The following is a 14,458-nucleotide window of genomic DNA, read 5'->3' on the forward strand; positions in this document are numbered from 1 at the left end:
TTAACCAGCTACTTTGTACAATGGTTGCAAACTCCTCCATGCAGTGACACTGGAGGGGATTACTTTTATTTTGAATAATATATAAGTGACCTGCATTCTTGGTATAGAGAGACTCCAGGAAATGTGTGAATAATTGTCCCCTACTTGTTCTGGGCATCCCTGAAGAGCAATAATTCTGTGAGCTTTCTAGCTTACAAGTACCCTGTCATCTGAAATTGCAATTCAAATTAAATTCTAATGGCGACCATTTTTGTCTTTTTCCACCATCATCTTGTGTGTTTGTTTACCACTTATCATTCTACTCTTGTTTTCCCAGAATAACTTATAAAATAAAAAAAACTATCCTAGCACCATTTCATCACCTGTTGGGTTGAAGTTTATAGGAACCTCTGGTACAGTTGCGACTCTCATTGTGAATGGAACTGTTCAAAGTAAAACTTGAATTACTGGTTGATTTTAATCCATGATCGCATCACATGATCACTGGGATCATTGCTGTCTCTCAGAACTACACAGTTCACCGAAGCACAAACATACTGTATATTGTGTAATTGCTGTCTGTCTACCACAAGCTATTGATTAATATCATTATTGATGTAGCCAAGATCAATAGCAAGATCAGACTCCCAGAAGAAGATTATTTGCATTTTATCACACGTGTCCTACATCTACATTTACTGCACTGATATTTAATGAGTATTTTCATTGCCCTTGGTCAAGGTCAATTTAAAGGCAGCTGTAGAGATAAGATGTGAACATGCAATGTGGCAGCCAGATGTATCACAAAATTAATTGTACCTGGAAGGCTAACCTCCAGTGGTTGCCTGGTTTGGCACCTTTAAACTTGTGAGCTGACACAGCTCTGACATCGAGGCGGGAAACGGGTGGCAGAAGCGCATGCCTTTTGTCCGAGTAGCCTTGTTCTCTCTCTGCTGGCAGAGCGTGTCCCAACTGCTGTCAATTAATCAGCGTAACGTGCACTGGTGGGCACAGTTGGAGCGGCCATTAGGACAGGTGCCTCAATCCGTCAAGACCAGTCTCTTTTTCCACCTTGTTGGAAGAGCTAAATGGAGCTTTTTGGAGAATTGTAAACAACTCTCAGGGGGATCATCTGAACACATTTACTGTTTGAGATGGAAACACAAAAATACCCTTCTTGATGCCTCTTCGATGAGTTATTTATCAAAAATGTCTATTTGTCTAAAAATGTCTAAATGTCTTTCCTTTAGTCTTGTTGTAGGTCCTTCTGCTTCAGTTTTTATAATTGCTCTTTAGACACAAAAATGCTGAGTCCCATTTTTGCCTTTTCTGAGCAAACCGCAGCTTTGTAATGAGCGATGGCAGTTTGTTCAACTTTCTTCACTCTGGGGCAAGGGTGTAAAACTCGAGTCCTGAAGGGCCACAGTGTCTGCTGGTTTTCCGTGTTTTTTCAGCATGAGTAATTAATTTGACTCATCGATTAGCTAAGGAGTCAACACACCTTGTTCTCAAGGCCTTAATTTGCTGTTGACTGAAAGGAAACCACAAATACCTGCAGACACGAGGTTCACTAGGACTGGAGTTTGACACCCCTGCTCCAGGGCATCTGTGTGATAGCAAGAGTTACATTTTCCAATTAAGAGTCTCTTTTTTTTTTTTTATCGATTCAAATGTGAGAGCAAGAACGTGGTGCAAAGGATAAAACGCACTTAGTTTTCCCTCATGATATCAAAAGTTAGAAGTGTTATTCTTTCACTGTTAGAATAGCCATGCCAGCTGGGAAATTATTCTGTCTGCATTATAATGGGCCCTAATTAGTGGCAGTATACCACATGAAATGTGACAGTCTATACCAGGATGCCTCCACCTAGATGTTTCACAGTCCAATTTGTGCTTAAACCTGGGTTTCAGAAATACACATTTAAGTAATTTAATTGCCTTTAGTTTAAGCACTGAGGGAGATCTATTTTGACCTGAGGCCTCTCTTCAGCCAGGTTGCCCAACGCACACCATGCTGTCTTCAGTACAAAGCACCAGATACTCATTAAAGTTAAAGAAGTAAAATTTAAAAAAAATGGAAAGGGCCAAACATATAAAGAAGCTGAAAATTGAAAGTCTTCAGCACTGAGGATAACACCTATCCTCACAATTATGGTGTTGGGAAATTGCCTATCTTCTTGATTAACTAGTGAACCTTCCAGAAACTGACTTTACAGGCTGCGCTAATCCAAGTCAGCCCCAGCCTGCCGAGGACATGAACTGCGTTAACATCCTGGGGCGTGTACATTCCCTCAAGCACAAAGAATCTCAGAGTTAATGGCGAGTTTGTCACGAGTTTGGGCTCAGTCGTATGGCAGAACATCAATTACCAAAGTGCTCCCGCCTCTGCACATTTGATTTTCCCTTTCCAGAAATGCTTAGTCATGCTCCAGAGTGAAAAGAGCCTAACCATGGATGATTCTAGAATAAACCAGCTTGTGCCCTGCCCCTTTCTCTCTGTGGTGCTGCACTCATAAAAAATCAAAGTAATGACTGTTGACTTGTGTGGCTCCCAGCCCAAGAAAGTTTTAGGCTGAGCTCTAATTATTTTTATGTCGGTCTTTTCCTTTATAACATTGTCCCATCATGTCATCGTGTCATGTCAATTTTAATAGGGTGTTTCTGGTAATGTCACGTGCTCATAAATATTTTGTATCATTGGTAAATGGGTCATGACATTTTTAAAAATTACTAGGCCAGGACATTCACTTCTTTTATTATCTTCCTCTAGCCGTGTTTTGCTTGAGGTGAATGGGAGACGGTGACATCCTGGTCATGTGAAACCTCACTATTTTTTAAATTGCTCATTATATGCAATGGTCAGGAGAGGCTTTTTTGTCTCTTACATACTGGGCATATAACGGCACACATGCAAAACTCCCGGTTCTGACCAAATCGTACAGAATGGAACAAACTAAATCAATATTATTTTTTCAGTCCTTAGTTTTAATTATTATAGCAAACTATGTGAAGTATATACAGAGATGGATCTCCTTACACGGTTCTTTGTCTCTGCTGGAGACTCATTTCAAAGTTCAGAAAGTCAACGAACACCTTGAGGGGGTCCTCCAGTGATGTGTCAGGATATGATGGGTGCTTGGTGCTTTCATTCTCCTGCAGTAATTCACCAGGGTGGTACTAAATGTAATCCCTAAAGTGCAGGCCATTGCAGCTGTGCGCTAAGGAACTTCAAAGGAACCATAGGCTTGATCATACAAAGCCATAATGCCTCTTTTTCTCTTAACGTCTCTCATAACAGCTCTTATGTCCCAAAACACAAACTTCAAATGCACTCTTTTGCTGAAAGCAAATTATGTTACTGATTTAATTTTACTATATTCCGTTTTGGAAAATCAGTATTTAGAAACTTAACTACATTATTTATGTTTTTTTTTGTTTTTTTTTGAGGACCAGGGCAATGATAACTACATGGTGATCAGCTTTTATCTGTAAAAAAAATAACTAGGTATTTGTGTGATCAAATGCTTAATTTGTTGGGGACATGCTATTCCAACTATGGCTACGTGAAAGTCCTAGATTTTTTTGGTTAAATTGTCATGGCTCAATAGTGTACTGTACTAAAGCCTCTTGTTTAGATATCATGGTCCAATTCTACTTTTCATTCTTTTCAATTACTGATCAACAACACTAGCTCCAAATCAATTGCAAAGATTATTCTTTGTTCTCAGGTCACTCACTTCTGCAATCCCTGTTTTTCTAAACTTTCTGTGAGCGTGAGTTCCCCTGGGCATAATCATTCATGTTCTGCACCTGCAGATCAGTCAAGTGGCACTGATGTTCATGCAGATAATATCTTCATTTTAATTCCAATAATTCTTTGTTAACATTACCAGACCTCAAATTAGCACAAACATTTCAGCTGTACTGACGACAAATGAAATCCTGCGATGAAGCTGGAACAGATTCTGCTTGATCAACTCTTCAGCATGGTGCTAAGAAGGAACAAATCAACATTCAGGGAACTGAAGGAGACTCAGTCTGGCCCTCAAGGCGAAGAGTACTGCTGATGTTCATTCTTTTCGGCTAATCAGGGACTGAATTAGACCTTTGACACCAGGCGAGTGGAATCTCTGGCCAATCAGTGACGTTAATTGATCAATTCATTATCAGGTAGAAAATCTAACCAGCGGCACCACTGACCTCGAGGGCCAGATTTGAAAATTGCTGCTACAACCGGTATGTGGCTGGCCAGATCAGCAGTTAAAGTGAACTGTCCCTGCATTTTTAAAGGCCAGCACTTTTCTGGCTTTGATATTTGTACTAGAGATGGATAACTTGAGAGGTGGCAGTCACTATTCTAGTGGAAAGGGAAATTAGAACAAGAAGTACAAAAAACACTGCTGTTGATTTTCTTCTCATGGAACCAGGTTAAGAGGCTTGCTACTAAGAAATAGATTAAGGGGACTGAAATGGGAGAGGTCGGAAGGAGAGAGGAAAGGTGTTTTGGATGGGGCGATGGTGTTGGGAAGACAGGACCCTTTTTCAACTTTGTATCAGACTGCCTCTAACCGGAGTTGCTCATCTGCTTGTGTCTAATGGATCACTGGGGGAGTGTGGTATTTTAATTTAAATCCACCAAAAGGATTAAAACATGAACCCAAGAGTGTGCACCACTGTTGAGATGCATCTTCCTTCTGAAGAAGTCCATTCTGAGATGGTGCTTAAATGGTAATGATGAGTATTTACTTATTCACTCATTTCATCAGAGCTTTGTGGAAGAAAAACTGAAAATCATCACAACCGAAACTATTAAACAGAAATTATGATGTCCTCTTGGTCTAAGTTTTTGTGTTCATAAATGAGATGAACAATTGACATGAAATCTGAGATATTTAGGTCTTATTGTGGCTGAAAGCAGTGTATGTATAATCTAACATAATAACCCTTTTTCTTGCCACCCTTGGACTGAGGCAATATGGCAGTGAAAGGAAAAGCTTCAAAGTAGCAAAGACAATTATCTGAATACAAGGTGCTACATATTTGATTGAAATCAATTTCCCCATAGGTTATGTGCTCGTGAATTTATGGGATCTAGATCTTTCATTAAAATCGTGGGTTCTTTTATCGCAAATGAAGATTGCATTTGCCCTCTCCTTTTTTTTTTTTCTTTCTGTACGAGGCCGAGTTTCTGTCTGCCTGGAAACAATGAATCTTTTGACAAGTTCTTTGAGAGGAGGGGAAAATGACACCTTTCAATGGGCCATACCAAAGGCACAAATTGACAAGTCATCAGTATGCCTCCTCTTCTCTGCTTTAACTCGGCTTTCTCCTTAAATTGATACACCTATTAGCGTGCTTCCGTGTGTGTGAATCACGCCTGCTTTATCCCGAAATGTAATGTGGACAATGAGCGTAAAATAGATCTGAGAGAATGAGCGAGGGCTTTGAACAAATTTGCCTGGAGGATTCTGCCTGAGTCACTTTGATGTGGTGATCCTGGCCCATGAAAGACGGTCCATTTGGCCCGAGGTGGTGTCGAAAAATTACACACTTTAATCATGCGATCTCTACCAGGTGTGTACTTTGCACACCCTCCCCCACACGTTTTTTTTTTCTTTCTTTCTTTTTTGAACAAGGTTGTCTGCTAACTGGCTGCGACAGAAGGGTGTGAAATCATTTCCTGCTTTGCAAAGATTTAATTATTGTGCCGGCACATTCTCCTCCCTCTCCAGAGAAGGACGGAGTGAAAAGCCAAAGCAGTTGTTGTTTTAATGCTTTAATAAGCGCCGAAATTGAAGGCCATGATTATCATCAGCTTGGCAAAACCGAAAGGTTAATGACAGCCTATTGAAATCAGGGAACGCTTGGAGGGTTGCATCTAACTAGGACAGATAAGACTTGCCCCAGTGCGCACTGCAAACCAACAAAAACAGATGCAGTTCGTGGAATGGAAGCGTTTTTAATATTGGTGCTGGCTATGAGACTGCTCATCCCCACTGTAATGCAGTCAAGTACAACAAATTAACAGTCAGGGAATAAAGGTTTGTGAGTGGGTATCATTACACTCCTACTTGAACATGGGGCTGAAATAGGCTCAGCTCCCACACGCGCACATGCATGTATTTTGTGCATGCGAGTCTTTATGCATTAAAACTATTGCATGTAATGATATTATTTGTCTTGATTTAATGTTGATTTGACATACAGTGCATGTACAAACTATTCAGCCCCTTGAACGTTTTCCATATTTCACACTTTCATTTTCAGATATTTTAAATGGGTTTTGGCTGAGCTTTCCAGAATATAGACCACCTTGCCTTTAAGCTTGTAAACCATTGCATTTGCCTATACCTAGACTAACTACCACGACGCTGTATATTTCACTCTAAAACCACCCCCCCCCCTTTATGACACTTGTTACATGTTGCCCCATCCCAGCACTTTTTGGTAATTTGTATTTGTCCTAATACTGTAGCTCATTCTTCTGCCTAGTTGGCTTTGCAGAGGTTAGGTCAGAATAGTGTTCACTGTGTGAACTAAACTGTGTTCTTGGCTAGACATAGCTGTACAAAATAAGTATTGTATCTTATTGAACCTGTGTTTAGCAGTTGTCTATGACCATGAAATGCACTTTTTGTATGTCGCTTTGGAGCGTCTGCCAAATAAATGCAATGTAATGTAATGTGTGCTTTGGGTCATGTCCTGTTGGAACATGATTCATTAATACAGCTTTGCCCTAAATGCAGATATCTCACGGACTGAAACAAGTTCTATCCAAGGATTTGTATGTACAGTATGTGGCTCCATCCATTTTGCCCTTGATGACAGCAAGCTTCCCAGTCCCTGTTGCCAAATGTGTGCAGTGTGGAGCAATGATCTCTAAACAGTTTTGCCAATTTTTGCCGATGAGCTCTACAACTGTCAGTATGGCCTCTGTCACTTCTACCAATTGCCCTTCTCTGATTGCTTAGATTGGTAGCTAGCTTCATCTGGGCAGTGTTTGAGTTGTGCCATGTATTTATTATTATATATTTTTCATTTTATTTAAACAGACTATGAGTGTTCCCAGAAGGGTCAAAGATTTGCCTGGCCCAGCTTGGGTTGTTAGTACAAAAAGGGCAAATACTTGAATCATATTCAAAGTCTTATTTTTTTACATTTATATAATGCTGAAGCATCTAGATGCTTTTCATGCATTCAAGTTGCTTATATAGGAGTAGGAAAATCAGCTTTAAACATTCTACGATGACTTTGCAACACTGCAAAACAATGATCAATCAGCGGGGAAGAGAACTTTCTGAAGGCACTGTACTATAAACAGCAATTTAAAAGAATTGCTGTGGATGCCAGAATGTATTCTTTGTGCAATGACAAAATGGCCTGATGAGAGGTTTTTCTGTTTAGGAGTACAATGGTTGCATATCTGATCTTTACCCAGTCTGGAATCAGTAGTTCCGCTACTTGAAAACTGAAGAGGAATGTACAATTGGACAGAATTGCAATTAGTTGATCCCTTGTGTGGCAGGCACAAATCAGCCTAGGATATTGGAACAAGAGAGCCCCTGTAATCAGCCTTTCGGTCATGTATCACAATGCAAAGAATTAAAATGACACTAATGAACATGTAATGTAAAAGGAGGAGGCAAGTAAATTGCATGTTACAGGGCACTGCACTGCCTGGATAACCTTGTGCCTTAATGCTATTCTTAGCCTGTCCAGCAAGACTTTTTTTTTTTGCAGTTCCTCTCTCCTAGCAGGCCATCATTAAAGCACTGAGTAGATAATGCCAGCATGCTGAAACTTAAGCGAGGACAATCAAATGAGCGCTTTCAGTGCTATTGTCTGAGCAGTCCTGCTGTGGCAATTCAAACATGGTCTTCTTGAATTAAAGGTTACCTCTCCGAAGCACAGAGATTCGCTGAACGGTATCTCATTAGCTCCCCGTAATATACTCTTTTAAGGCACCAGGAGACGCAGCTGAGGTGGGTCCGCCCCTCACACCATGAGCCATCGTCAGGAACATCTGAAAGCAAGCGACGCCGGCGATATGATTTGGTATGATAAACATTCGCCTACTTCAGCCACCATCCAGGAATTCGAGCACACAGGCGAGCTTTAAAAATGCTACTCATCTTGACTCCTCGGCCTCTGAAGAGCTATCCTTGGGCGTTCCTTTGTCTGCAACTTTGAACGCGTTTCAAACAATGTGGCCTTTGAAGGGCCCAACACAGTGGTGAAGGAGAGTGGAATATATAGTCTGCAGGCCCAGGTGTATTCCACTCCTGGCGACAGCTGTGTTTGAACTGAGCATGCATTTGGACCTCTGGTTTTTGATTTATTGCTTTTGAGAATGTGGGGGACGTGTGGCCATATGGAAACTAGGGGAAGGCCCATTAATAAACTCTATTTGCCTACAATACAATGTCATTTCAGGTTTCTCCTTTCTGTTTTTTCCCTGCAAACTTCTGTAAATGTGTTTTTTTTCCTCCTTCCATCTCAGGTCTGCTGGTGTATATTGAGCAAAACACTCTTTAGTTAACCTTTTTTGACCGGAAGCCCTTTCAATAATAAAACATTGCCAGATGCTGTGAAAATGGACAAATTACTCATGTTTTTTTTTGTTTATTTGTTTATAACTAAAGAGCGGGGAAATGGCCCACACCACATGAATGCACTGATAATTACAATTAATAAATTAAAGCACAATTACTTTAAACTAACAAACTAAACTAGCAGCTATTTTGGGTATCAAACCTACCCCTGAACTGAATTGGAATTCATTGCAATTAGCAAAAGAAGCTCTGTAATTTCATTTCTGCTTCTGTATTGAGGCTTAGTGTGAGGTCTGCTAACAATTAAATTCAACACCTACCACAAATTTCCCCAAACAGAGCCTCTGAGGGCTGGACTCCTGAATTTAAACACTGGCCAAGAATGTGTTTCCCGACCACCAATCAGAGCCAATCCTCTGCCCCGGGACCATTAACTATAATTTGTTAGTTAGATAGAACAGAAGAATTTGCTCATTAGTTGAGTCTGTAGGTGATGTGAAGCTTGTCTTGCTGGTAATTAAGGTAGACAAAGGAATAGTATCCAGAGCTGATCACATTGGCCAGTAGTTCAAAGCAGAGAACACTAAACGGTTCAGCATTTGATCTCTCTCTACAGTTTATCTTTTTTTGCACTGGATTTAGTTTTTACTGCAAACTGGCTACTGGTTATCAAGATTAGCAAAATGCTAATTGCTGCCACTGTATCTTGAGGCCAGACTGCAGGCATGAGACCTGTAGTTAGTGGGTGTAGTGGGAGGGCCTGCTTTGGTTGATCACAAGTGAGCTTTAATGATGTGGGTATTATAAATAACGCTGTGCCGCTTTGACCCTGTGCGACGTGTAAAGATGTTATGTCATCAGAGGCCGAGGGCCCCGCAGCCTGTTGTGTAATTCATTTGGGAGCTGTGATGAAACTGGTGAAGATACGCGGGCCCAACACATCTGTTTTAAGTTGTGAGCTTCAGCTGTTTGATATTATCATGAAATATGACTTGATAATTTGGTGTTCTTTGGAGGAGCAGGATTATATGCGGTAGGATATGGGCTGGTGTAAATGACAGAAGCCCAGATGTGAATTTGCCCATGTGGGAAAGTCAGAAAACACACACAGCACACATACAGATAATGCAGGTTCTGCTGACAATACATTCAATATCCAATAAAATAAAATGAATTAAATCGGGTTTAAATTTCAATCTGCTCAAATTCTTTTGTGGCAAATGTGTATACACGTTGTTTAATTAAATGAAGGAATGCAGATAATTTGAAAAGCAAACAATTAAGCGACGAGGACTTAAATTTACAAAGAGTACGCAAAATATTTACAGTTTGTTGCTTTTTCAAAGAAGCATGACATTAAACATTTTGTAGTTCATGTTTCTTGCCAAGCTGCCTGCTAAGAAGATCAAAGGAGCTGGTGGCAGTATGCAGATTGACTGCCTGCTGTTTGATACCCCCCCCCCCCCCCCCCCCCCCTCCTTTGTTTTAATAGGGTTCGCACAGCAGGCAATGATACAACTATTTGTTTTGCAAAGCCGTTTCTCCCTGTTCCTGCGTGGACCTGAAGACTCCTATTCTTTTTGCAGAAACAATGCGGTCTCCACCCTACACCCTGGGCACTGTATTAGTTTGATCCAGAGAAGCCACCGCAACGTATTTTCCTGCTAAGAGCAGTCTGCCTAACACAACAGGCTGAAAGTGCAGCTGGTAAAAACTTCCAGGTTTTCTCTCTCAGTTGCAGAGAGACTGCTGGCCCACAACGGGGATGGAAAATCAGGTGTACTGCACCTCACACCATTATGTTCATACTTTTTCTACTTCTTTTCCCTGCAGCTGTCATGTACAGAGTACAAGGTTACAATGCATTAAATCATTTTGAGCAAATTAACATTTTCCCAAACGTATCTAGAAATCTGATCGTCTGGTCATTATCAGGTTAAATGTTTTCGTAGAATGTGTCAGACTAATTAATAGTTTTTCCAAACGTTTACAACTTTTAGCCACGCTAAAATGACAGGTTTCCCTAGGCCGTTATCTGACACTGAAGTGACCTTGCTACTTTTTTTTTCTTTCTTTAAAGCGGCTGTGCAGCAATAATTTATAACCTGCATAAAGTTGGACCAGCATCCTCAGTCACACAGAAGAGACAAAGCCTCGCAGCCAGACAAAAGCAAGAGGAACCGCTTGACTTGTCCTTTTTGTCTGAGAGCTTGGTGGAACCGCGGAGGACTGCGCCATGGGGACGCGTACATTTATAAAGCCCCTTGGTTTAATTGAGGGGCAGGCGGTGCTGGGAAGGGTCACGGTAAGATTGGCCCCGAGGTTTGAGCCCCGCACGAGGCCAATGCACACCCCATCCATCAGCGCTGTCCTTCTCTGTGGGGATGCCCCAACAGACACCGAGCTGCTACGCGGCGCTGGGTGCCCGAACGGCACGGCTCTAAGTAGGGCACCTTCTCCTTAAGCGCTAATTGTGCTAATTTGTCATTTAATTGGGTTAAGGAATACAGTTCCTGTCTTCGCACCAACATTTGTTTCATTTTTTTTTTCTCCCACCTTTGGGAAAAAGTTTTCTGACCTGCTTTGCTTGAATGACTGCGGAAATGACATAACATAAAATAAACCATTGCCCAATTCTTAGATGCTAATGAGTTCAAGAGGGCTTCGGTGTCAGCTTTATTGCAAGTATGGGTGTGTTTTATTTTACTTTTTCTAATTAAGAATAGACGCCCACCCATTAGAAAATGTAGAGAAAAACCTACAAAAAAAGCTCTCCTGTATGTTTTGGAATTCAGCTTTAGTTTTTTTCTTTTTTGGAGGTGGAAGTGTTTCAACAAATTGGACTGAAAATTGGATACAGACCATTATAGGTTCATGTATTATTGCTAGATTTTCTACCTCTTCTGAAGCTGCAGGATAGAAAGCCTTAGGTGCCTAAATGCCAACTGCAAGTGAATAATTTGACTGCATTATTCCCTTTTATTTGTTGTACTGACCCACTAGGACCATGTGATTAACGGTTTTAATTAGGATTCCACTAGAACGCTCTCTAACAGCATTGCCATACAACGAGGACTTAATGTAAATCACCTGGCAGAAATGGGCAAACTGCCTTGCGAGTGCATATGTTTGTGGGGCCCAGGACTGTTTTGCGATCACGTTCCTCCGTAAGTCGGAGGGGGGGGGGGTGGTGGCTGCGGACGCGCCCCCCCCCCCCCTCCCCCCCTCCCCCCCGTCCCCTCCACGGCCGCCCACCGTGCTGCTCTGTTTGCATCTGCTCAGACATATGGCAGATTGTTTCTGTTTTGCCTCCCTTCTCTAATGCTCGCCACTTTTCTGCACCATTGCCTGACCTCAGAACATGCGGGAGCGCCGCGGCCTCCCGCTCGCAGCGAGCGCGTCTACAGGAAGCCTCGCGTTGGGCGCGGCTCCTGAGTCCACATCGCCACGCTGGCCTAAACGGCCCTCATTTGCATTTCACCACTCCTTGCCGCCCCAGACCTCGCGTGGAACACATCGTCCGTGTTATCTGGCCTTCCCTCATGTTCCCAATGCTCCGAAAGGGCAATGGTGGCGGCAGTGTAGTATAATGGCGAAGGAGTTGGTCTTGTAACCTAAAGGTCGCAGGTTCGATTCCCCGGTAGGACACTGCCGTTGTGCCCTTCAGCAAGATACTTAACCTGCATTGCTCCATATATCCAGCTGTATAATTAGATACGGTCGGTCTGGATAAGAGCGTCTGCTAAATGCATGTAATATGTGAATCTTGGATATGGAGAAGACGTTGATGTCGTCAGTGCATAGATCCCCTTTTAGGGTTCTCTGAAGGATTGAATCCTTAGTCAACATGAGGTCAGTCAACATGTGTCCTTAAGTTTAATCTACAAATGAATGCGATTAATGATTGATTGTTCTATTGCTTCCTTATGTCAGCATCTCCAGGAAAGCTTAGAATATCCTATCAAGACTACAGAATCCAATTTCCTCCGATAATGTGAAATTTCTTTTTGAAATCAAATGTGTACCTTCGGCTTCCCTAGCCTTTATTTGTGCGTCTTTATTTTATTTTTATTTTGTGCTGCCATATGGTATAAAAAGACTTTTTTGTTTAATATTTCTAAAATGTATATTGTTTTTGAAGCCGTAACCTACATTACTGTTATTCTCAAATGCGCCATCATAACTTTAACTGAGGTTTGAGGTCAGCTGTGTTTTTGTGAGCTGCTCATAATGTTTAGAGCTGAGCAATGATCTGGTGAATGTGTGCCACAAGGGAGCCTCAGAACACCACTCGGAGCATCCTTTATCTCATTGGTTAGAGCATGAACCTTTTGTGCTGAGAATGTTGTCTGCACCAATCAGAATTCTTTTAATGGGTAATTTCGGGGAAAGCCATCACTGACTGTTTTAATTCAGTTCCATGGCAACAATGCATGCGCTTTTCCATTCTCTGAAATATCAGGCATTGTTTGCATTGCCTGTACAGCTGTAAAATTCCATTTAGATGATTACAGTACTTTTCAGCACACGCACATGCACGCACACGTGCACACACACAGAACACACACACTCACACCACATTGACCCATCCTCTCCCTGAACACAGCAAGCCACAATATATTCTATCATTTGGTGGTTTAATATCATAGCCAATGAAGAAGTGAGGGTAAGCTTAAAAAAACACTACAAGCAGTTTCAGGCATTCAAATCCATTTCTCACCACCCACAACCTGTCTGTCTTAGTGAATCTGACTCTTACTACAGTACTCCCCATTATACAACCATCTATACTTCATAATCTATTTATATAAAGATTTATTTTTTCCACCAAACTGTTTTCCTTTCCGTACTGCCGTTCCTTTTGTTTTGGTCTGTAGTGTGTGGGTTTTGGATTGAAAAGCCCACGTGCTGTGCTTGCATGAGATCATAAGTGTTTAGTACTCTAAAATGTAACCGGGAAAATGTTCTCTTTCCTTGTAAAGTTTATTCTCCCATGAAACCCTCCACGTGCTGATAATGGGGTTAGAGCAGTTCAGAAAAAGTCTTTGCGGGTTTTTTAAAAAAGTGTTTGCTATATCCCTGTACCTGACACAAGGCTGAACTTCTAATGATGTGATTTCAGATTAGTATTTTATCTCTTCAAGCAATGGAGTGGGCAGGAAAATATCTGCTCGCGTAATGCGCCATCTCATTAAAGTGCCATTTTCAAGCACCGAACCATATTTGTGCTATGCCATGTGAGGCTGGTTTGGGCCTAGTGGAGGATAATCTCCCTTTAATGAATAGCACAGGTGAAGCTTTAATGAGCCATCTGTACACAGGCTACACGACTCCATTTGCTTCAGCTTAGGTTGAAAAGGGGAATAATGCACTCCTGAATTAAGATGATTTTCACGTAACTAGTTTTGAGAAGTGAAGAAATGGCACGATGTATTAATGAATAGACCTTTACTGCAGTTATTCAATAGTGCGCTGATTGCCTTTCATACGCATGCATTTTGCCCACAACCACGCCAAATTAAAGCTCTCATTTAGCGATCGTATGTCTTCTGAGCGTGCCTGTTCGTGCCGCGGTGGCAATCATTTCATCTCGCTCAATCACGGTGAAAGGAGGCCGGGCTTTGACGGTGTCCTCAGACTAATGGTGAGGCACCTGGTCCTCAAAATGGAGGGAGCTGAATACCTCTGAAAGACTTGTAAGAAGACTGTGAGCCTTCTTTTGTCCTTTCCTTGTACAGATAATTAATCTGTGAGGGTTCTGGTGATCATATCAACTCCATGAAGATGTGGCACCTGGTTGGTTGAGCTTTCTTCCTGTAATATTGTCAGAAAGGGTACCCTGTGATTCCCCCCCACCCCCCCACCCCCACCACACCCATTCATTCAAAGATGAAGATGGAAAAAATCTTTGTCTTGGTTGGACATTT

Source organism: Anguilla anguilla, chromosome 6, assembly GCF_013347855.1.
Source record: "Anguilla anguilla isolate fAngAng1 chromosome 6, fAngAng1.pri, whole genome shotgun sequence".
In the NCBI taxonomy this organism is placed as follows: domain Eukaryota; kingdom Metazoa; phylum Chordata; class Actinopteri; order Anguilliformes; family Anguillidae; genus Anguilla; species Anguilla anguilla.